This window comes from Podarcis erhardii, assembly GCF_964252035.2.
Source record: "Podarcis erhardii genome assembly, chromosome: 16".
In the NCBI taxonomy this organism is placed as follows: Eukaryota; Metazoa; Chordata; class Lepidosauria; order Squamata; family Lacertidae; genus Podarcis; species Podarcis erhardii.
Window position 1 is genome coordinate 11,599,039 of NC_138514.1, and position 24,067 is coordinate 11,623,105.

General features: G+C 43.5%; 1 long non-coding RNA gene across 1 annotated transcript; it reads right to left on the reverse strand.

Annotated features, from left to right (window-relative positions):
* Positions 1-1,209: 1,209 nt before the first annotated feature.
* On the reverse strand, positions 1,210-23,585 carry LOC309331328. Its single transcript, XR_014151824.1, has 3 exons — positions 23,497-23,585; positions 11,393-11,428; positions 1,210-1,661 (listed from the first exon to the last, which is right to left on the reverse strand). It is a non-coding gene; the product is annotated as an uncharacterized lncRNA (long non-coding RNA).
* Between the last annotated feature and the right edge of the window lie 482 nt (positions 23,586-24,067).

Here is a 24,067-nt window from a genome sequence, read left to right on the forward strand (position 1 = left end):
AGATTTGCTTCTTCTTCTGGCCTCAGGGCACACAGATGATCTTACCTAGCTTTTCAGAGCTTCATAAATCACAGGCCTACATACACAGACAATACAACCAGCAGGTTCAGGTAATTAGGATATTTTCTAAGCACACACCTGTGCTCCCAACAGCTTGTACACCATGAATCACCATTAAGAGGCCAGGAGCTGCCGTCCTCTCTTCCATTTATGGGCTATTTTCTCTCCTGTTTCCCTGCCCACTTAACAATAATGAACAGACAGATCATAAAATATCTTCATGGAAGGGGATATTTGCTGTGTATGGGATTGGCAGATCAGTCTATTTGCAATTCATTTCAACTTCAGATGTGCTCGTTCATAAAGCCATTCCATTCCCTTTCCTCAGTAATGGGTGATTTTGTTTGTTTTTTAATCTGCACCCAAAATTCAAATTTAAAAATGTATTTCATTGCGTAAAAGGTACTTATATATATTTATTGCAATACGTATATTTCTAAACCCATTTAATGCTAAAGCACACATTCTTTGTTCATTTCATATATTTTTTCCCCAGCTGGGAATTGCAGTGAAATAGTGTGAAATCTGAAGAAGACTGGTATGCTGATTTGTGAATTAGAGTCTAGGGGTATGTGAATGTAGTCAGGTTGCGTTAAAATGAGGGGCAAACAAAATATTGTTCCATCTCGAGCTGTTCTGCTGGCTAGTTCCAAAGAACAGACAACAATCTGAATTGGCAAGTAGGGCAAACAACCAACATGTTCCACCTTGAAGCAACACAAGTTTTGTTCTTCAGTGGCTTCAAGCTTCTCACTTTTCACTAGAGCAATGGTGAGCAACTCCCACTCAGCAGGCTTAATTTGGCCCTTCATTGGTCCCTGTTTGGCCTCTGAAGCCTTTCCATACAACCTTCGCCCAACTTCCCCACACCTGGCATCAACTGTGATGGGGGTGGGCCAGGAATGGATGTGGCTACAAAGGAACAATTGGATGTCTAAAGTGAGCTCCCAAATGCTCCTTTGCAATTGGGATTCCCTGTTAGCCCCAACCAGGTAACTGGTGTTGACAAGGGAGCCCTATTAGAATTGGTTATGCCAAGGAGTCCACCATTAGGAACTCCCTACTGCAGCCAAAGGCACTCACAGGTTTGTAGCCAATGCTAGTCTACTCAGAGTAGGCCCATTTAACAAAAATGACTGACTTAAATCCATGCATTTCAATAGGCCTTGGTTGGAGACAATCCACTTTCTTCATTTGGAAGAAGTTGTTTGAATTCAAACTACTTAATTGCCGAACTGGAAATGCATCCATTTGGAAGAAAGAGTTTGGAGCCCAATGAAGCATTTTTCCCTCGGGAGAAGTGGTTTGGATTTTAATCACATGTTCCAACATAGCATTAATGCTCCATTTGGAGGAAACGGCTTGAACCCAAGCTGTTTCTGCCAAAGGGACTCCGTGGTTACAGTGACAGCCTTTGACTGTTGACAGGCGTCAGTCACCTGCTATCATTATATGACCTGTCAAAGATGGCCCATGGGGTGGGGATTAGTGACTTGACCAACCAACAGGATCTAGTTCCTCATCTCTGCATTACAGTGATCAACCAAGTGTTGCAAAATCAGAGGTTGTCAGGATGCTGTCAGCGGCTACCAGCTGGTTGCCTAGGAAAATATAAAGACAAGGAAAAGTTTCTTACCATCCTTTTTTATTTCAGTCTTTACAGAGAGAGGCTCTAGAACCCAGCCTCTTGGATAATGGCGTTGTCCCAAGTGAATCTCCATCCCCATCTCTCCCACTTCCTCATTCTCACCATCTCCTCTACGGGTGCTGCTACCTGCCCTCTGTCTTTGAGCTCTTTGCTCTCCTACTTTTAAGGCTCACCAGGTTCTGGGAGATGGAGGGTCTGGAATGCTTTCTAATGACAATGTGTCAGCTGGGTGTTGCTCTGGCTCCCCATGATTTTCCAACTATTCCCTTCATCTGCCTCTGAGCTGCGACCTCCCTCAAACCCCTGTTGTAAAGCTATACTCCTCCCTGGAAGGGTCAGGATGGGGAGGAGGTCTCCACCATCCTTCCTCTGCCCAGTCCCTTAGAGAGGTGAATGAACGTTTTCATGATTCCCCCACCCCACTGCTCTTTTCTAGGTTCTGACTACATTTTGCCCACAGCTAAATTCAAAGTTGATTTAGGGGTTCCTCCTCAAGTGAAACCTTTGCTGGGCTGGTGGAGATAACAAAGCAAAACAGAATCCCGGAATGTCAAAGTAATAAGAATTCTGTCCTTTCATTCTTCAAGTTGCTAGTCTGACAGCCAATGATGAGTTAATCTGATCAGATGAAGATTCAGAATGTGGTTGAGTGGAGGAGGATGCGTGGCAAGTCCTGGGTCTTTGAATCCCAAGCAGATCAGACTCTGCTTCATAGGCTCTGTTACCTTTATGCTACCCTAAGCAGTTGCCTGGGTTTGTTGTGTAGCTTGATGGTCTCAGAGCATGGATGCTACCAGCAAATATATTCACTGCTCTTAAGGGTTATACAGTGGTACCTTGGGTTACAAACACTTTGGGTTACAAACTCCACTAACCCGGAAGTAGTATCTCGAGTTGAGAACTTTGCCCCAGGGTGAGAACGGAAATCGTGTGCTGTCAGAACAGCAGCAGGAAGAGGCAACATTAGCGAAAGCACGCCTCAGGTTAAGAATGGTTTCGGGTTAAGAACGGACCTCCGGAATGAATTAAGTTCATAACCCGAGGTACCACTGTACTAGAATGATAAGAAAAGTGTCGTCTCTCAGGTAAGTTGTAGAGTCCCATTTTGGTTTGATGGACTGTATCTAAACTGCAACTGATCCTTAAGTTTAGCTACAGGTGGTGCTTATAATGTGCACTCAGCTTAACTCATTGGCCCAATCAAAGGCCAAATCCACATTCAGAGGGCCTTGTTTTTTGGTAGCTCCTCAATCTGGGTGGATGCTGTCAACAGGTGCAGCTTTCCCCATGATTGTATTTCCGTACTAGAAAAGGCTTAACCTGTTGAATGCCTGCCTGCTACGCAGCCTTTAAAAGCACAATACCCCTGTTGTCCTGCAATACTAATTCCAAAAGATGCAAATTACTCAAAATTCCTGAGCTGCAAACAGTTCCATGCTGGTAGGTCTTTCTTCAATTGGTCTTAGGCTGGCAATGTTGCTGTCAGTGGAAGGCCAAGCTTGGTTTTTTAGATGATGGGAGGGAGGTTGTCAAAAGAGATTTAAGATTTACCATGACAATGAGCAAGATGCCAACGCCTGAATAAATCCAAGATTAAATTGTTAAAAGGCAACCTGTAAGAATATCTGTTGTGATTATTTGTTATTTATAGTGATATTATCAGAACTAGTCAAACAAGGGCCCTTTTCTTTTGAGCAAAAAGGATTTGAGGGACAACAAGCTTTCTGAGCTCATGGGCATGTTTGCAAACAAGAAAAAAACCTACGAACCCCCTACACACTCCACAACCTAAGTTTCAATAGACTTTTTCTTTCCAGTGTAGTTTCAGCAGGAAGAGGGAACCCCGCTGGCACAAGGGAAAGCCTCTGTGGGCACCATGTTGGTGACCCTGAACTAATCAAAAGAAGAAAGTTTTATTTGTTCTCAGTATCTCAGAACAACTTGCTCACCTGGATTTTTAGAGCAGCTTTCTAGTGACTTAATAATACTAGCTGTCTTCATGGGGGAGTAGGGGTGGGGGAACGCACCATGCCAAACCACAGTGATATTATTTACAGGGTGCTGTCACTGTAGGAGACACTTGCATTCCACTGAAACCACTCTGGCTTTTCTGAGGCTGTGCTTTCCATATGCTGAACTCAGCAACACCAGTTGTGAGTCTTGTTGCTGGTTAGCAGGTTGTGCATCGTAAGCATGGCCGATGAGGACACAATCACAGGGCTAGCATGACGCCTCTCAGCTTTCAGATACATTTGCCATCAAAGTGAAGGTTTTTACAAAGTGAAGGTTTTTACAAAGCAGAAAGCAACAAGGGAAGAGAACAAATATATGGAACAAAATGCCATTTTATCACAAGAGAGGTAAAGCAAAGCCTGCCTCTGTGTGTGTGTGTGTGTGTGTGTGTGTGTGTGCGCGCGTGCGTGTGTGCGCATTACCTAGCAGAGCATTCATCACAACATTCCAATTATTCCATGATCTCATTCGGTGTAATTGAAGAAAGTATTCATAGGGCTCCAGACGTTTGGGAAATGCTCCAGCTTATTTTGTTTGGAGCATAAATCCACCGAAATGCATATGTTGGAGTAAATCAAATAGTGGGGAATAAGACAGCTTGGCAAATATTTTCTCATAGAAAGACATCACATTATTAAGCAGGATCACTGAAGTCTTCTTCCCGTACCAAAAGTCCAGGAAGCAGGAGGACTTCCAGATGAGGTTTCATTCTCACTAAGAGGATAAGCCTTTTTCTACTCCAGGGCATCGATGGGGTACCCGTGGCCCTCCAAAAGATGCTGAACTCCAGTTCTCATCATCCCCAACCATGTAAGCTGCCCCTGCCAGCTCTGTTCTAGCCTGTTATGGACTGCATGTACGGGGATCGCATGTCTGAATACACCACTCTTATTGAATACACCACTCCTATTGAGCAGAGATGAGCATGTTAGGAAGCTTTGGCTGAAATCCTTCTCCCTGGCACAGTCGTTTTCTACATAGAGGCATGGGAATCCTGTTGGATACCAACTCTAATGAGTCCCAGCAAGCAGGGCCAGTGGTCAGGAAAAATGGGAGGTGTGGTTTAGCAGCACCTGGAGGGTTCCAGTTTCCCTATCCCTGCTATATGGATTGTATAGAGGAGCATCAGGGACCAGCATCATCAGTGCCCTACCGAGACCCACACTGATTTCCAGAACCTCCTGGTCCCGATCCTTTTCCTCCTTGCTGTCTCTGGCAATCTGCCTGCCCTCTGTGCCTTTATTAGCTCTCATGAGAGGTAGTGCAGTGACAAATAAGCTGCTGAAGCTCATCGTGGCATTTTAGGGGGCAATTTATAACGCACTCCTTATTCAAATCAGTCTGAGAGTAGATATTATACCTAATAGCACATAAAACATAATACATAAAGCCACCCCTCATGAGAGTTCATAGCCATGCCTTCAAGGAGAGTGCAAAATATGCAGGTAGCTGTTGGTGGGTAAGGCTCCTTTACGACAGTGTTCTTGAACCTTGCGTCCCCAGTGTTACTAGACTACAACTCCCATCACCTTCAGCTGGCTTTTAAAATTAATTTTTATTTATTATTTTTTTCTACTACAAATTTTTCACACTCATACATTAACCAATACAACCAAACATTAACTATCGACTTCCCTTCCCACCCCCTTCCATGGTTCATTTTAGTTATCCATTCCTACTGCATATTCTAATTATTCATTATATCTCTGCTTAATTTATACTGCTGAATTTACTCCAACCCTGCTAACGTGTTTTCATCCCCAGATGGCTTAGCCAGTGGACGGAGATGATAGGAGTTATAATTCAACAATGTATTGGGACCTAAAGTTCAAGAACACTAAGAGATAGATAGATAGATAGATAGATAGATAGATAGATAGATAGATAGAGATGATAGATAGATAGATAGATAGATAGATAGATAGATAGATAGATAGATAGATAGATAGATAGATAGATAGATATAGATAGATAGAGATAGATAGATAGATAGATAGATAGATAGATAGATAGATAGATGATAGATGATAGATAGATAAATAAATAAATATAGATAGATGGACAGACAGACAGACAGACAGACAGACAGACAGACAGACTGATAGATCATGGGTGGCACTGCGGTCTAAACCACTGAGCCTCTTGGGCTTGCCAATCAGAAGGTCAGCAGTTCAAATCCCCATGACGGGGTGAGCTCCTGTTGCTCTGTCCCAGCTCCTGCCAACCTAGCAGTTTGAAAGCACACCAAACGTGCAAGTGGAGAATAGAAATTGCATTGGTTTTAAAAATGGCACAAGCTAGTAACTGTATCAACAAAGCAATCCATTAGAGTAAGTAACACTAGGATCCACCCTATTCATGTCACTGGAATTTATTTTAAACTGTTTCTAATATGGAATTTTTGCTTTTATATGATTCTTAAATGGCTGTAACCCACCCTGCAGCCTGGTGCTTTTTTTCTGGGGGTACCCAAGAGTACACAGTATAGGCACCTTTTTTTTTCTAGAAGAGAAGCACTGCAGGGACCTAATGGCGAAATGGAGGTAAGAAACTGAACTACTATTACTCCTCCTCTGGCATGTTAGAGGCACACGTAATAGATAAAAAGAAGTTTGCAGTACTGTGGGCCACTTTGAGTTTGAGCACTCCTTTTGTCTGTACACACCTCCTAATAAGGACCCAGAACTGGGAAGAATACTTTCCTTAGCAGAACTGATAAGTTGAGACAGCCCTAAAATGGGATGAGAGGCCCAGTCCTTTTCATTACTAAGGTGTAATCTTTCTCTTGGGATGCTCTGAGGAGGAAAGAGTTGCTAGACCATACAGACATATGGTTCAAATTTAGCATACAAGCTGATATACCCAAATTATCCTCCTGGTGAGACCCAAAGACTTAAACTTCTATGAGCTCTGCCCACTCACCCCAGCTAAGCTCTATCCAGAGGTATCAAAGCCTCCAGAAAACCCAGTTGTGTGACAGAAGACCTGGCTGGTAATGTTAAGGCTTTGCTTCAGTCTCTGCCACCATGTGATGGTGAGAAGGGGCAAAAGAGGAGGGAAGCATGGAGAGGGAGTCAGACAGCAAACAAAATTCAGACTAATTATCCCCAGAGCCACCATCTAGGAGCTTTGAAAACAATGGAAAGTCCTTAATCCAGAATGAAAAGCAAACAAGACCCTGGCCATTGTCTCTCTGCTTCCCCTAATCAAGGCTACGGGTCCTGCTCCTGTTTATAATACAAATATTCAATTAAAAATTCCAAAAGACCCCAGTAATTGGTTCTCAGGGGGAGGGGGGGTGTTCCTGGCCCCTATCCCACCCCCACCTTGCAAAAAGGACAGAATAAAAAGAGCTTTGTTGCTTGGCTCCTGGCAAGTATGTTTCTGCAAAGTAACCTACTATTTAAATGCTGGGAATCTGCCCAGCCAGAAGGAGCGTTGAGACACTCCAGAAGACTGCAGCTGGGTCAGCAACCTGCTTGCGCATATATGTGCACATTAGCCTGACTTTAGTAAGCAAGAGGAATTTCGTCCACCAGAGTGAGCATCGCGCTGTGTTTCATCTTGCTTCCCCATTATGAGAATGCCCCTTAATTGGGATGAATCGAGGCAAGCAAAAATGGGGTTGATGATGTGACCAAAGGCCTCTGAGGGCTGTGAGGAGGGAGAAGGCCTTTTTACATGTCAAGACAACCTGTAAGGATGGCGGTGGTGGTGATGATGCAAAATCCAGCTGGTTAAATCTAGCTTTTTATTCATATTGATGTCAGCAGGAGTGATTTGGGCTGCAGTCATTTGCCCACTTGCCTGGGAGCACATCCCATTTGAACTCAACAGGGCTAATGTCCAAGTAGACATGGATTGCAATTCTAAGCATGTGTTTAAGGCTGCACCTTCAAACATACGTACACCCTGAGGATCATCTAGCCCAACCCCCTGAAGTTCAGGAAAATGCAGCTGTCCCACACGAGGATAGAAACATTTTAAAAATACATTGAATTTTCCATAAGGATCACCATCTAGTGCCACATTGTATATTGCACTTAAAACACACTTAAAACATTTCATATGCAGCTGCATAGCTGAGTCCCTGAGCTATCCATGCACCTTAATATCACTCTCCCTCTCTCCTTCTGAAAGTAGCGGGGATCAAAAGCACTTTGTGTTCTCATAGTCATGGCCAGGGGTCGGCAAGGTTTACCGGCCATGGGCCGGATCACTCCTATGGAGATCATCCGTGGGCCAGACTGGCACAGCGCAATGCCGGAAATCGCGTCTGTGCATGTCCGAGGCACCGGAAATAGCTTCTGCACATGCCCAGATGCTGAAAATCGTGCCTGTGCAGAAGTGATTTTTGGTGTCTAGACATGTGCAGACATGATTTTTTGGGGGGGTTTTCATCAGCTGTACGCCATGATCATTACAATTATAACAAATAAAGGCTTGACATATCTCGCTTTGCATGTCATGAGTCTATCTTATATATTAGTTTCACCTTTTAAGTTGAATTACTGAAATAAATGAACTTTTCCATGATATTCTAATTTTCCAAGTTTCACCTGTATGTGGTGTTAAAAATGGTGCAACCTACAAGGCACCCTATCGGGTTTCAAGCATCACATCAATGTAGGCATAAAATCAAGGATGGGGAGCCTGTGACTCTTTAGATGCAGCTGAATTACAACTCCCATCATGCCCCACCATTGGCCACCCTGGCTGGGCATGTGGGAGTTGAAGTTCAACAACATTAAGAAGGCCATAGGTTCCCCATTCCTGGGTAAAAGGAAATAAATCTATTAACTGGAGTGGAAGGAAGGCAACCCACAGCAGTCCAGTAAGTGTTAAAACATTTCCCAAGAGAGATGGTCTGCGCTTGAATATACATGTAGAAGAATGAAGTGGTGAGATGGATTGCATCACTCCAAGTGACAGAGGGGTGTATGTATGTGTCTCAAGACTGAGTATGCGCTGGGCATTTGATAAGAACAGAAGCTTCATTTTATTTCTTCTGTCTTGCTTTCTCCTTTTCTTTAGGATTTTAACCTGATTTCATCATTTCATTCAACCTGATTTCATCAGAGAATCATGCAGCCCTCTTTCCATTCCTCTGCAGTATGGCTTCTGAGAAAAGCTACGTTGTTTGTCTTGGTGTTCGATATGCTGAAATTTTATGTAATTAATTACATAAGGTGGAAAACAACTAACTTTTATTCAGACTAGGCCTATCAAAATTAAAAGAACTAATTTAGCCATGTTCATTAATTTCAATGGGTCTATTCTGATTAGGTCTAGTAGTCCACCCACCATTCATTTCATTATCATTACATTATTGCTCATCATGCAATCCAATGCAAATAAACACAAAGCAAATTGGTCAATTCCATATTTTTATATATAATCTGCAGACTGAAAACCACAATACCAGTGAATACCAATCATATCTGCTGGATTGATTTTCATGCCAGACATAAGTGAACAACAGCCATTTTTACCCCCATTTCCATTGCACTGGCAATTCTCAGCCATCCCTGATCATAACTATTCTCCGATTTCTGGCCTACAAAACTAATTTCTGGCCTACAAAACTACTGGTGGGCCAGGCTCCTGATTTTCAGCATCATATTGGTCTCCTTGGGCATTCATAGGTCCTCCTCTGTCGCAACAGGCAGGGATAGCAAGAAAGCAATCAAGTGAGTGAGGAGCCGGCAGATCCTTCAAGCTGGTAATCATAAGCGTTCCTGACAAATCAAGCACCCTTCTTAGGTCTTCCTCTCGGTCCATTGCTAACATCTCCTGGCAGATACTTGCTCATTAAACCAGGAAAAACAATTAGGCTGAAGGGAACCAAGAAGGGGGGGGGGAGGCAGTTGCTAATGCGGGCACTGACCTGATTTCAAAGAGCAACCTCAACACGAGAGCCAAGGGCTGCTTTTAGAAATGAAGGGGTGGGGGTTGTCTCCTCTTGGACTCCTGCTTTCCAGTGCACAAGTGAACAACACGCATGGAGCATACATTGAGCTGCTGTTTTCCACAGGTTCCACCATTGGCCTTCATCTGGCGTGTTGGGGCCCACCATCAGGTTGCGGCCTGATCTAAGGTGAGTTGCAAAAAGCAGCACGGCCACCCTACAAACACACATGGCGGGAAATTAAGAAATGCACCTTTGGGTTCTGGGTCCGAAAAAAAGTCAAAAATTATGGGCTCACATCATTCAGTCTATCACCATCTTTTGCCTTTGGTCAAAATTAGCAACTTTGGTAGGTGAAACGTTCTGCAAAGCATGCTTAGATTGTATAAATGTTCCTGCTTTTAAAGCCTGCTGTTGCCTTTGTTGCCCCCACCTGCTGTTTATTTATTTTTTGGAACAAGCTTCCCTCCCCCTGCAGATTTTTCCTCCAATCTGGATTAGTCACATGCATGATCCCACCCAATTAGGGATCACAAAGAACAGGATGGTGTCACAATGCTGAGCAACTAATGAAATTTGGCTACCTAGTGACATTATGGAGGGCTTGTAGGAGGGAGGAGAATTTCATAATTTTTATAATATGCACAAAAAATCACTGAAAAAATAAATGTGGACTAGAAATTTCTGCCTAACATTCTTTCCATTGTGTGAATATTCAACTCATTTCAATCCTTTTGGATGTCATTGTTTTCCTTGGCTGCTGCTGCTTTTTCATTCATTGCCCCCCCCTTCTTTTTCCCTTTCTGGATTAGTCAAATAGTTGATCCCACACAAAACAGGATCCCACAGAAAACAGGCTAATGCTACATAGTCAATTAGATTTGACAGCACAGTGAAGCGAGTGAGAGCAAGTGGGAGTACTTTCATTTTGGTTTATTTCATAACATTTGTACACTGTTTAATTCTAAAAAAAACAACAGCACCTGAAAGCAGTTTACAAAAAAGCCCAATAAAATTATCAATAAAGCAACAACAATAATTTAAGACTTTCAGTTGCTAAAATAACAGCAGAATAAAAAGAGATCAGAACTCGCATCAACTTTCTAATGGGTAGACCTATCTAAACAAAAGTGGTTTCAGCAGCCACTGTCAAAAATAAAGTGAAGGTGCCTATATGATATCAGTAGTGAATACATGAACATCTTTGCAAAAAAAGCAAAAAGGGAAAAACATGAAAAAGTGAGGGGTTTTTTGTTTTTTTGTTTTGGTAAGCACAGTTGCTGTTTACAAAAAGTGGTGAAATTTTATCTCAACTCCAGTTGCTCCACAATTTAATCAGAAAGAAAAATTGCAAGGCAAATTTGAAGTCTCCTGTTTTGGTGAAGCTTTCAAGGAATTTCAAGGGCAGCAAAAATAATTTTGAGAAGCCAAGCAACATTTCTGAGTGGGTTGCTGTGCACTATGGATAGGGGACCTGTGGCCCTCCAAATGTAGGTGAACTACAACTCCCATCACCCGCCACCATTGACTATGTTGCCTGGAGCTTATGGGAGCTGGAGTTCAACAACGTCCAGAGGGCTGTAAGTTTCCCATTCTTCCAATAAACCCATTTCTCAGATCCATAGAAAGCATTACTGCATGTATTTTAAGTTGAGCTGTGCTTTGATTTCCAGCTGCCTTCGACCAACAGCAAGGCCTGCTGGAGCCTATGGGTTGGTGAAGAAACTCTCCCAGGACTAGAGTTGCTGTGGAATTTAACTTACTTTCCAGTGAGTAGTCCTTCTTGCTTCCTAGAAATTCTGAGAAAAGCAGAGACAAGAAAATGGTTTGTAACTTTGTTCTCCCTGGCAAAAGATATATATATATATATATATATATATATATATATATATATATATATATTCTCTATCTTTTTTTTTTTTTACTTTCAGGAGATTTTATCAGAATATGACATATGGCATGACAGTTTAACCACAGGAGGTCTGGAGGATGCTGAACCCCAAAAAGTAACATGCTATGTTATGATCCAAAGCCCAACACCAGTGACAAAGTGAAAATCTACTCCCTTTTCTCTTCACACACACCCCATCCCACAGACCCAGGTCTATCATTTGTGGAAAGCTCTTGGCTGGACTCTACATGTCTTACAATGAATTGTTTTCTACTTGTTTACAGTGGCAAGCTTTCAGGCCACCCACAATGTGCTGAACGTTGTTCATACCAGAGCCAGAGATATAGCAGAATCCCTTTCCTCAAGTCATCAAGCAATTCGTTATAATCGAGCCAATTGGTTTTGGTTGTGTTCCCCCAGCCCTCACATCTCCTTTCCTATTATATGAATCCTTTCCTCCAACTTGGTCCAAGGAACTTCCTTTGCTTTTCAGACATGTAGTTCCCTTGGCAACAGGGCCAGCCCAGCCCTATCATTTGGCAGAGGGAGGCAGCAGATGCTGGGAGTAGGAGTAGCAGGGGATGGAGGACAGAGCTATATGTACCATGTGGTCTGCCTGCTGCCCTCAGCGACAGTAGAGGATCTTGTCACATTGCCGTTGCTGAACTAAGAGTCAACTGCAAGCCCAGTTGTGTGCGCGTTTGTATATATATATGGAAATGGAGAATGTGGGCACCATCTTGTTGGTGGCCTCAGCAAAATGTATTGGTCTGATCCAACTTGGCAACTTTCACTTGGCATATTAAATTGAGGGTGGTGCATGCAAAATGGCTTCTGCAAGAGGGCAGCTTTAACATGCCTTCTTTGGGGAGTGATTTCCATGGTGGAACCTGTTGGTCATCTCACCATGCAGATGATGCCTCAATAAGATTTGTGGTGGAACAAAGGAAATCCACTGATCTGTATGACAATCCATTGTGTATGAATGGTTTGCTCCCTGGAATTTAAAGTCACCTGGTATACTATATGAATGTTTGTGCCAGCAACTGACAGATAAAATAGATCCTCAAGGTATGAGCAAGGATGCTAGATGGCCCTGGCCTTCAGATGCAATAGAATTTAGCAACCAATAAATCTTTCCCCAGTAGTGATATATGGAAGTGAGAGCTGGACCATAAGGAAGGCTGATCGCCGAAGAATTGATGCTTTTTGAGACTTCCGGGATAGCGCGAACGGGTAATGGCGGACTCCCTCTGAGCTCCGGAGGGAGTCGGCTCCGCTAAGGACGGGTCTTGCCGTGCCGGCGACACGGGGACCCTTAGAAACCGCAGGCGCGGAAGCCTGCGGACATGGTGACTCGGTGGGCACCTTAAGCACCCTCCCTGACCCGCGAAGAGCCTTTTTAAAGGCTACGGAGTGGACCGGAGAGTGGCGTGGTGCTGAGAGTCGATCGCTGCCTTGGCGGAGCGAAGCCGCGAGCCATGACCGGAGAGCGCTGTCTTTCTTCTTAAAATTTGGACTGAAAATGTAACCCGTGAGTAAAAGGAAATTTCGGCACTAAAAGTTTCTTATTTACGAATTCGAGTATGATCGGGGGGACGTGTTAAAAAGGAAGTCCGCACTCCCCCTCCCCACCAAAAGATTTAAAGCAAAGAGATAGCACCAGGTCGGAAAGACTTTGGTGCTTAAACGGAGAACCTTCACAAACTGAATTAAGAAGTAATTTGAGCAGGAGTGGAAGAAAGAGGAATTCTGGGGGTTTTGCTTTTTAAGTTGACCCCCCCCAGACCCGGGTAGCGCCCAGTGTGGGAGCCCGAGAAACAGAATAAGGAGTTTGACAGCTGTCAAAAAGAGCTGTCAAACGACTAGCCGAAACGTGGAACTGTGTTATAACTGCTTTTCTGGATTAAATGCTACATTGAAACTGAATTGATTGAACTGATTGGAAACAAAATAATCCTTAACAACAAAGTAACTGACTGTTGGGTGAGATTCATGATGGAGATCCCTCTGGAGGGAACTGATGACATTGCAATGGCTGCTGAAGGAAAATTACTGGCAGAGATACAAAAAATGTTTTGTCTGGTGGGAACCTTGCAAAAACAGAACACAATTATGACTGAACAGTTGATGACCTTCAGTCTTAAACTTAACGACTCTGTCAATGGAACTAAACAAGTGGAAAAAAAATTTGCAGCTGCAGAAGGAGAGATAACCCTATGGGGGGAAGGAGAAAAAGAAAGAGCTCAACAAGAATGCAAACAGAAACCTGCAACTTTTGGGAATCAAAGAAACAAGGAGGATGACTATGGGATTGCAGATCTGCAGGGCCAGAGGAAGAGAGAAGCCCCTGGAATAATCAGAATATTGAATCAACAAAGAATGAACAAGTTCAATGGGGACTTCTTTCTGGGGCTGGACTTTGGGAGATTTGTTGTCTTTGGTCAAAAACTGCCTTTGTTTGATTTGGAAGAAAGAAAATATGAGGAGCTGCTGACAGAACTTCATGGAGAAGGGAAGACCAACAAAGAGGATTATAAACAAAATCGGCGGAGAGAGGCTAACTGGGGCCTGAAGGCCTCGGATGTCAGAAATCCGGGCTAAAACTGTCGTTTACCTATTTGGGTAGGGGCAAAGCGGGGGCAGGGGGGAGGGGAATTTGGGGTGGTAAAAACCTGGGATTTGGAACTGAAATATTATGATTTTAGATTTAATATTAAAAAAAAAAAAAAAGATGAGTTTGTGGGAGAGAAACTAGGCCGACCTTGGAGAATAGATCCAATATGGGAAAGGGAACATGTAAAATTATGATAAGTTAAAAAGGGGGAAAAGATAAATTGGAAGGAAAGAATTGAATAATTTTTAAGAGATCTAATAAATAATTTGCTGAGCTATGTAGTGAAAATGGAAGGTGGGCAGGGGAGTGCGGGGAAGTCATTGAAAGAAGGAGATGAAAATTTGGTTGTGTTCTGTTTTGTTTTGTGTTTGTTTTACCTTTGTTTTGATTTTTTTTTATGTAAGTTTGTTTTGTCTTTAAAATTGAAAATTGAATAAAAATTATTTAAAAAAAAAAAAGAATTGATGCTTTTGAATTATGCTTTTGAATTATGGTGCTGGAGGAGACTCTTGAGAGTCCCATGGACTGCAAGAAGATCAAACGTATCCATTCTTAAGGAAATCAGCCCTGAGTGCTCACTGCAAGGACAGATCGTGAAGCTTAGGCTCCAGTACTTTGGCCACCTTATGAGATGAGAAGACTCCCTGAAAAAGACTCTGATGTTGGGAAAGATGGAGGGCACAAGGAGAAGGGGACGACAGAGGACGAGATGGTTGGACAGTGTTCTCGAAGCTACCAGCATGAGTCTGACCAAACTGCGGGAGGCAGTGGAAGACAGGAGTGCCTGGTGTGCTCTGGTCCATGGGGTCACGAAGAGTCGGACACGACTAAACGACTAAACAACAACAACAAATCTGGCAGTCCAGCCACAGATCCATTGGCATTATTTAGTATTTACACTGGACTTTTTTGGCCAAGTTTCAGCCCCAACTGTTGTCAGGCTGCTGCCAGCAATTCCCATGGCCATTTGCCCAGGAATGTACAAAGACAAGGAAATATTCCCTACTGTCCACTTTTTATTCAGTATGTACAGAGAGAGCCTCTAGAACCCAGCCTCTTGGATAATGGCGTTGTCTCTTCCATTTCCTCATTCATCAATCTCATTGTCTCTCCTATGGGTGCTGGTAAGTGCTCTCTGTTTTTGAGCTCTTTGCTCTCCTACTTTCAAGGCTCGCTGGGTTCTGGGAGTGGGGTGGGGGTCTGGAACGCTTTCTAAAGACACTGTGTTCATCAGCTGTTGCACCCCTGGCGCTTCCTCCTCCTCCTCTCCCGTGATTTCCCAGCTTTTCCCTCACCTGCCTCTGAGCTGTGACCTCCCTCCAACCCCTGTTGTAATTCTAAACTGTCTTCCTCTTCCTCCTCCCTGGAAGGGTCAAGCTGGGGAGGCTGTCTCCACCATTCCTCCTCTGCCCAGTCCTTGACAACTGCCGACTGCTTTTAGATAGATTGCCTGTTGCCTGGTACTTTCTGAGAAAATCTAAGCAATACATATCTCTCTGTAGGGATGGGTATAATTGTCTATTTCAGTTACTCTGTCTTACTTGTCCAGTCTTTAAGTTCACTTTTCCACATTTCCACATCAGTTTGCAGGGCTAAAGCTGCCATTCCTCTTCCATTCCAACAAGTCCTTGAAGGGGGACAGGATTTGTGGGCTTGGATTCTGGAGATACTTTGATTATTAGCTCAAGAACCCCTGATCTGCTGGGCTTGGACTGTAGCTAAGACTTGGCCATGCTGCTCAGGCCCTGGCCTGCAGAAATCCACCATTCCCTGTTCCGTTGCCACAAGGAAAAAATGGGATTAGTATAGCAATGGGAGGAGTCATTCTGGTTATGCCTGAAGAGGAGTCAGATCTGCTGAGTCCTTAGATCCTGTTCTGAACCAGCTTGATGCAAACATGCCTGGATGCACACCACAGCCTCACAATGCATCATAATTTGCCCAGTCTTTCTCCAGAGGGAAATCACATTAACATTGGATTTGCATTTCAGTCTTGGCCCAGTACTTTCTCTGCTTTGGGGCGATGGAAAAACAAAACAAAACAAAATGGCAACATGAAGATGGAAACCAGAGAAGGAAGAGCACAGGGCTGTTACAGGCTAGAGCCAAATTTCAAGCTTTTTTGTGAATTTTCCTAACAAATCCCAGATGGGAGCAATCAGGATGCAGCTAAAATTAGCCAGTTTAATTGAGGCAACTGTAACAAGCCTGGAAAAGTGCAGCGCAATTAAAAAGGCAGGCCACACAAAAGTTTCGTGTGAGCTTCCCCACCAAAACAGCTGAAGCAACATCTGCCACTCAAAGCTGTATAAAGACGGCATGACAGCAATAATGCAGCATGCATCTTTGTCATTGAACTGGCCTTGGGAAAGGGAAATGAATGAGACATAGGCTGGGTTGGATCATTAATGGATGGAGTTTTGCTGTGCTCACTTTCCCTTGCTGTAGTAGAGACAGGAAACTCTCAAAGCACTTGTTTGGTTAACGTACAACTGAGCATCTGGAGCCAAATTTCTGATTTCAGTTAAAGCAGTTGTATATCCGTTGAGATCATATTTTGGATTCAGATTCTTAGGCAACACTTGTTGAAATTCACTTGAACGGCTGCAGCTGAGAAGCCAGACAAGGCCTGAAGACCCCCTAGAAAGAACTGCAACACTTCCAGATTTAGAGAACATTGAGAGTAGTGTGTGTGGATTTGCACTACCAGGCAGCTGTTGAATGGAGAGAGGTTCTGGAGCACTCAAATTTGAATACAACAGAATACAATATAAGAAATAAAATTAACAATAAGAATGCAATTAAAATTCAATATGAATTTTGGATGTAAGGGATGTGCCTCCCCCATCTTCAACTCAAAATCCAGACTTGTTGTAGACCATCTGAATGAAGCTCAAGGACTGCTGCTGGTCCACGGTTCTCAGTTTGGGAGCCCTTGATTTATATTAACCTGTAAGTGGCATGTGTATTAAGAAAAAAACTCTAGAAGAAAGGTGATTTGTAGATCTAGTGGTTGTCCTGTGCCATATTTTGCAACATATTTTGTATTTATAAGGAAGTTCATTAGATATTTTGAGTTGTATCCGATGCTAGCCATACTCAGAGCAGACCTACTGAAATTAATATACATGGTTAACCTAGGATATTCTGAATAGAAGTTAATTGGATAGAGCCCTTTATGGTCGGCTTTTAACTTATCCTTGTGATAAAGCAACACATATGAGTGCATTGCAGATACTTTGGTTATCTTTATTCCTATGCAATATTTTTTATATTTGTATTAAAATTGCATATTGTTCATTGCATATGTATTTGTAATTATATTTAGAATTTTTTTCAGTGTATTTATAATTACCTCAGGTAAGAAAATATCAGAAAAACCATACATTTTTTCCATAATTCTAGATGTTTTGCATGCTTCGCTATTAAATGACAACATTTTACTGGAATGTGGGAAATGGGTTATTTAGTCAAAGTGTTTGGTAGCTCTTGAGATTTGATGGTAAACAACACCCTGATTTTTTGCAAGAGAATGGTATATACATAACGTTATGATTATAAATTCATAAATGTCAGTAACAATCACATCAAGAGGCTTGCTTTCAATATTTACAGCAGTACTCTGATGAATGTTGTGCTTTCCTGATGAAGGATGGAAGTGAGAATGGAATTTAGACTTTGTTTTCTTCGCAAAATCATTTATTCTAGTGCACTTGTGCTGAGACTCCCCGTGGACTTTGATCCAACAAATAGATTGTGTACAACCCTGCTTTGCTTTAGTAAAGGTACAACATCAGGAGCTCTTTGCTTCTCAGCCTGGACTTGATTTGCCTTGATATTTGCTAATCAATGTCATCATATTCTGACATTTTCGACTAGGCCTCTTAGGTAAAGGTAAAGGGACCCCTGACCATTAGGTCCAGTCATGACCGACTCTGGGGTTGTGGTGCTCATCTCGCTTTATTGGCTGAGGGAGCAGGCGTACAGCTTCTGGGTCATGTGGCCAGCATGACTAAGCCGCTTCTGGCGAACCAGAGCAGCGCACGGAAACGCCATTTACCTTCCCACCGGAGCGGTACCTATTTACTGTATTTTTCGCTCTATAAGACGCACCAGACCACAAGAAGCACCTAGTTTTTGGAAGAGGAAAACAAGAAAAAAAATATTCTGAATCTCAGAAGCCAGAACAGCAAAGAGGGATCACTGTGCAGTGAAAGCAGCAATCGTTCTTGCTGTTCTGGCTTCTGAGATAGCTGCGCAGCCTGCATTCGCTCCATAAGATGCACACACATTTCCCCTTACTTTTTGGGAGGGAAAAAGTGAGTCTTATAGAGCAAAAAATATGGTATCTACTTGCACTTTGACGTGCTTCCGAACTGCTAGGTTGGCAGGAGCTAGGACCGAACAACAGGAGCTCACCCCGTTGCGGCCAACCTTCTGATCAGCAAGTCCTAGGCTCTGTGGTTTAACCCACAGCGCCACCCACGTCCCATTACCAGGCCTCTTAAGAATTGCCAATAAATGTCAACATTAGCAAGGGACTGTGATTATTTTCTTTAATGTATTCTTCTCACTGCATTCACAACACAAAATTGTTGTTTGGGACAGAGTGACTGGCTCAACCTGCTGAATGAGTCCCCTGAGATGCAGATTTGAGCTTTCCCTGTAGAAATCCACCACCCCCCCCAATAGTTTAAAAGCAATTGTCTTCCAGGCCTTTTTCCTGGCTCCATTAAATTCAGAAAGCAAGTCGTAATCACAGGCCGCTCACTAGTATAGACCAATCAATACTGCCTTAGCATTGCCACAAAGTGGAATTAATATCCTTCCTTTTAGAAGTGTAGACCTTCTAAGATCCATTAGACCTGAGGAGCTCAGTAAATGAAGCTGGTCGTATCATCAGCCAATGTGTATTAAGCAGCAAGCCCTTGAAAGGATTAGTCATCTCAAGCAAGCTTTGATGGCTTTATAATCCAGCGGGGCTTTTGGTTAAAAAGCAGATTATTTCAAGTGAAAGCCAGACAGCTCAACTTTGAGATGCTGCCCCTCTGAAATCAGATGACAGGTAGGTAGGATCCCTCCTCAGCCTTGGCTCCTGGTTCTCAGAGTATATCTTACTTGGACCCATCTGGGAGGAAAGAATGTGAGGGGGAAAGGTTTCCCCTTCAAGCAGATGCAGTAGCTATGCCAAGATGCCTGGCAGGGACTTGGAAGTATTTACCATGCCTCCCTCACAGTATAAATCTGAAAATGATCCATGCTCTCTGTTCAGGTTCCCTCACCGCCAACATTGTGCTGCTCCTGGCAGTGGGGGGGGGGGGTCCCAAGACCCTCTTACTAATTAAAATGAATGTGCATATTCAGCTCTCATGTTTGCCTTTCTCTGGTGAGTCGTATCTCAAGAGGTAAGAGGGAAAGGTGGGATGAAGCTGGATTTATGCTAGGTTCCTATTAAATTTACCAACCTCCTTGCTTACCAGAATCGCCACCTCTTTGCATTTCTCCACCAACTAGAAAATGCCTTCCTGGGCCTGACTGATTGATTATTTGTATGCCGCCTTTCCATAGCTGCAACTATGCTCAAGGCGGCTTACAACATGACAAGATTTACATAATGGCCAACGTAACAAAAGTCATAAACAATAAATAAAGCACATCAAAAGGTACACAACCAAATGGAAAACACTTTCCACATAAATCATAAAATCTAAAACTAAAAAAAATGCAACATTAATATCAATAACAATTGAAAATGACGTAGATAAAAAATGAAAACAATTTTTAAAAAGGAGCCATCTCTGTTGAGAAGAAGAAGAAGATTTGATATCCCGCTTTATCATTACCCGAAGGAGTCTCAAAGCAGCTAACATTCTCCTTTCCCTTCCTGCCCCACAACAAACACTCTGTGAGGTGAGTGGGGCTGAGAGACTTCAGAGAAGTGTGACTAGCCCAAGGTCACCCAGCAGCTGCATGTGGAGGAGCAGAGACGCGAACCCAGTTCCCCAGATTACAAGTCTATTGCTCTAAACCACAACACCACACTGGCTCTCTGTTGAGCAGCAGCAGTCCTTTATGGAGCCCTCTAGGCCCCGCCCCAAGCCAGGTGGAAAGAGGCAGGCAGGACCCTTCAGGCTCAACAGGGAATCCTGATTTAAGGCCTGGTTTTAAGGCCTAGTCTTCATGCTGTTTGATCCACAGGCTGAGACGTTTCCTTGGTGCGATTGTCTCAAATCCGCTGTAACTAGGGATGTTAGAAGGCATTGTCAACACTCCCCTCTACTTCTTAGGGGAAAAGTTCCTCTTGGTGCAAGCAAGCAAATGCTCAGCAGATGGAAAAGGTCTGGTGTAAACTTGACAGTAGCCATGGATTGTTTTCTTTGAGATTCCACCTCAAAGGCAGTCATAAACTTGTGCCAGACTCTGAGCTGCACTCTTCGATGAGTTATAACACGCTCCATCAATCAGCTTCTGACAAACTTCATTCTATCTGAACTTCCCCTGCAAAGAGACTCTCTTCCTCTTCCTCATCTCCCAGGGAATGTTTTGATCAAGAAGAGCAAAGGATGGGAAACAAGAAAGCACTGGATATTCCATTGGGTAGTGTATCTTTGTAACACTTCAATCATTCCGCTCTTCTAGGTCTCAGTTTGTTTTGGAGAAGTCATGTTGTAGTTACAGTGGAAAGCACAGCTTTGTGCCAGGCTTCTCTTCCAGTAACAATATTTTAAAAGATTCTCCATGCTCTTCTGTTCTATTCATTTTGTTTCAATCAGAGGATATAATGAAACAGGAAGGTGTGGATGTCACACATCAGTTTATATCAAATGAGATCTTCATGGGCTACCTCAGGAAATCAGTTTGCAGCTGAAAGAAATGGCTTGGAACATCTGTTCTAATATTGTTCTCGATTTCAACTTTATTTTCGTTTGGTAGGGAAAAAACCCTATTAAATGTTTATGAAGCTTTGAAATGCAAATACAAGCTTCTATGACATTAGTTTTTGCGATGATGCCATTTCCCCCTTAAACCCAGCACCTGACATGAACCATTTCTCTTGCTCTGGCTGACATGAGGTTGAGAGACAGTGACTGGCCCAAGGTTTCCAAGTCTGAGGGGGCCTTCTATAAACTGCTCTCTTGCTTGCCTTTTCCTATGTTTGTCTGGGCTAGTTTTGGGTTTACCCAGTGGCAGTAGTGGCGGTAGCCATTTTAATGCACAAGGGCATTGTGGGAAATTAAAATGGCCACCTACCACAACTGCCACTGGTTAAGTTTATGGCTAGGGACACTGCAGAAATTTGGACTGGTCTGACCAAAAGTTACCTAGTGTCTGATCAAACAGTTTTTGAAAGGGTTTGTTTGTCTTGCTATACACAGGATGCCCATGTGCCCAACTTTAGTCTGGACAAGCCAGTCTTTGGAGGGCAGTTATAGAGGGCAGTCCTGTCTTTGAAACTCCACTTAAAGATATAGGGTGGAATTCAATGCTGTGCTATTAGGACTGTTTTGTCAGCAAAAACATTTCTCCTTTCTCATCTCCTACATGTTGTTCTGGGGGTTCTCCCAAACCTCCAGAGTGGATTTGGGGGAAGTGCCAGGGGGAGGAGAGCGGGAAAGCCCCCTTGCACTTGCAGGAGTCCTTGCACTGGCAAGGACTTGCCACTGCACTGAGCTAGTTGAATCCAGTCCAAAGAATCATAAGAAGGGAGGAGAGCAGGAGATACCTTGGTGTTGCCTATCAACGGTTAGTACCTGGACAGCAGACTGAGCTGGCTTACAGATCACATCTGCACCACACATTTAAAGCACTCTCATACCACCATAAGATTCAGTTTCTCCCAAGGAATCCTGGGAACTGCGGGTTCCTAGAATCACAGAATTGTAGAGCTGGAAGGGAGCACAATGTAGTCCAACCCCCCACAATGCAGGAATCTCAGCTAAAGCATCCATGACAGATGGCCATCCAACCTCGGTTTAAAAACCAAGGAAGGAGAATCCACAACCTCCCGAGGGAGACCGTTCCACTGTTGAACAGCTCTTGCTATTCCAATTTCCCGCTGATGTTTAGTCGGTTTGTTTGTCACAAAACCACAATCCCCAGCACTGTTAATAAACTGGAGTCCCCAAGTTTCTTTGGGGGAAGCCATAACTTTTAAATTGGTATAAGAGCGCTTCAGATGTATGGTGAAGAAGTGAAGTCAGCCGTCCCTATCATGGTGAGATGTATTTCTATTAATGCTATAATTATTCTTTCTAAATTTGCATGCAGCATTATTGTTGTTGTTGTTGTTGTTGTTGTTGTTGTTATTATCATCATCATTATTAATTGAAATTATATACCACCCCATACCCGGAAGTCTCAGAGTGGTTCACATAAAAAGATCACAGTATGTAAAATAAAAATAAAAGCAATAACCCAAAAGTAAAGGTAAAGGGATCCCTGACAATTAAGTCCAGTCGCGAACGACTCTGGGGTTGTGGCGCTCATCTCGCTTTACAGGCCAAGGGAGCTGGTGTTCGTCCACTTCCGCAGACAGTTTTTCTGGGTCATGTGGCCAGCATGACTAAGCTGCTTCTGGTGAAACCAGAGCAGTGCATGGAAATGCCGTTTACCTTCCCGCAGGAGTGGTACCAATTTATCTACTTGCACTGGCATGCTTTCGAACTGCTAGGCTGGCAGGAGCTGGGACCGAACAACGGGAGCTCACCCCATCTTGGAGATTCGAACCACAACCTTTCGATCAGCAAGCCCAAGTGGCACAGTGGTTTAACCCAAAGCGCCACCCATGTCCCTAACCCAATAATACCCCCCCCAAAAGAGCCAGATTTTAAAAGGGTATAGGCATGCATATAAGTTAGCACATGCAAATTGTATGCAGATCTGTTCTCCCTCAGACCTCTTTATAACAAATGCATTTCTTCTTTTGGGGATAATGCATTCAGTGGTTACCTCAGCCGTGCTTCAGCCACTTGCAAAGCCCATTTGCTCAGAGACAGTTGCAGCATTGCAGAAAGTAATGCTCATAACACAAATGGAGCTATGGCGCTAGCACATCATGTTCACCTCCCTCTCCCACCCACTCCTTTCTCTCTGCGTCCTAAAAACAAACAAAACATAAAACCCTCTTCTACACCTATATCATCTGTCTGCAGCCTGGATTTTCTTTACGTGCTGAAGACCTTCTTAGGGAATTGGCTCGAAAAGAAAGCTGGGTTTGGCCCCCTCCCATTGTCAAAGCCTCCATCTGGGTCATTTAGAGTCAGCCAGCCAGGGATGGAAAAGAAAGCACAGGAAGTGATGTAGAAAAAAAGCACTCCTGCCTGCCAAGAGGTAATAGCAGAGTGTTCCAATTGGCTCACCTTCCTCATGGATCCTCTGTGGTGTCAGGCAGGGAGATGCGCCACTGAGCCTCCCCCACAACAATGCACACCCCGTGCCTGGCTTGTCTTGCTGTGCTGCTAGGTTGTTCCAGCTAATCCTGCCCACACAGAGGATTAGCAATGGGTTGGCATTCCTTCAGGAGCAGAGAAGGGAAGGCTGCAAACCAGTCAGCATGCAAGGTGCTTTTTGCTGCAGAGTAGGCCACATCCATGCCTTGCATTTAAAGATGCTTATGCCGTGTTATAACAGTTATGGCTCCTCCTGCAGCAATCCTGGGAACTGTAGTTTGTTAAGCGTGGTGAGAGTTCCTCTAACCAAGCTACAATTTCCAGAGTTTGCTGGGATTGTTTGATAAACCATGCTGGAAACTGTGGGGATGTTCAGGGTGGTGGGATAGGTTATATTGTTTATTAATAGCCTTCCTAACTTGCGCTAGCAAGTTCCTTTATGTAGGAGAGTTACATTCCCCTTTTATATGCACAGCAGATAGCTGGTTGCAGGCTCATGTGAGCCTCTCACTATTATACAATTCAATCTGTCTCAGAATGA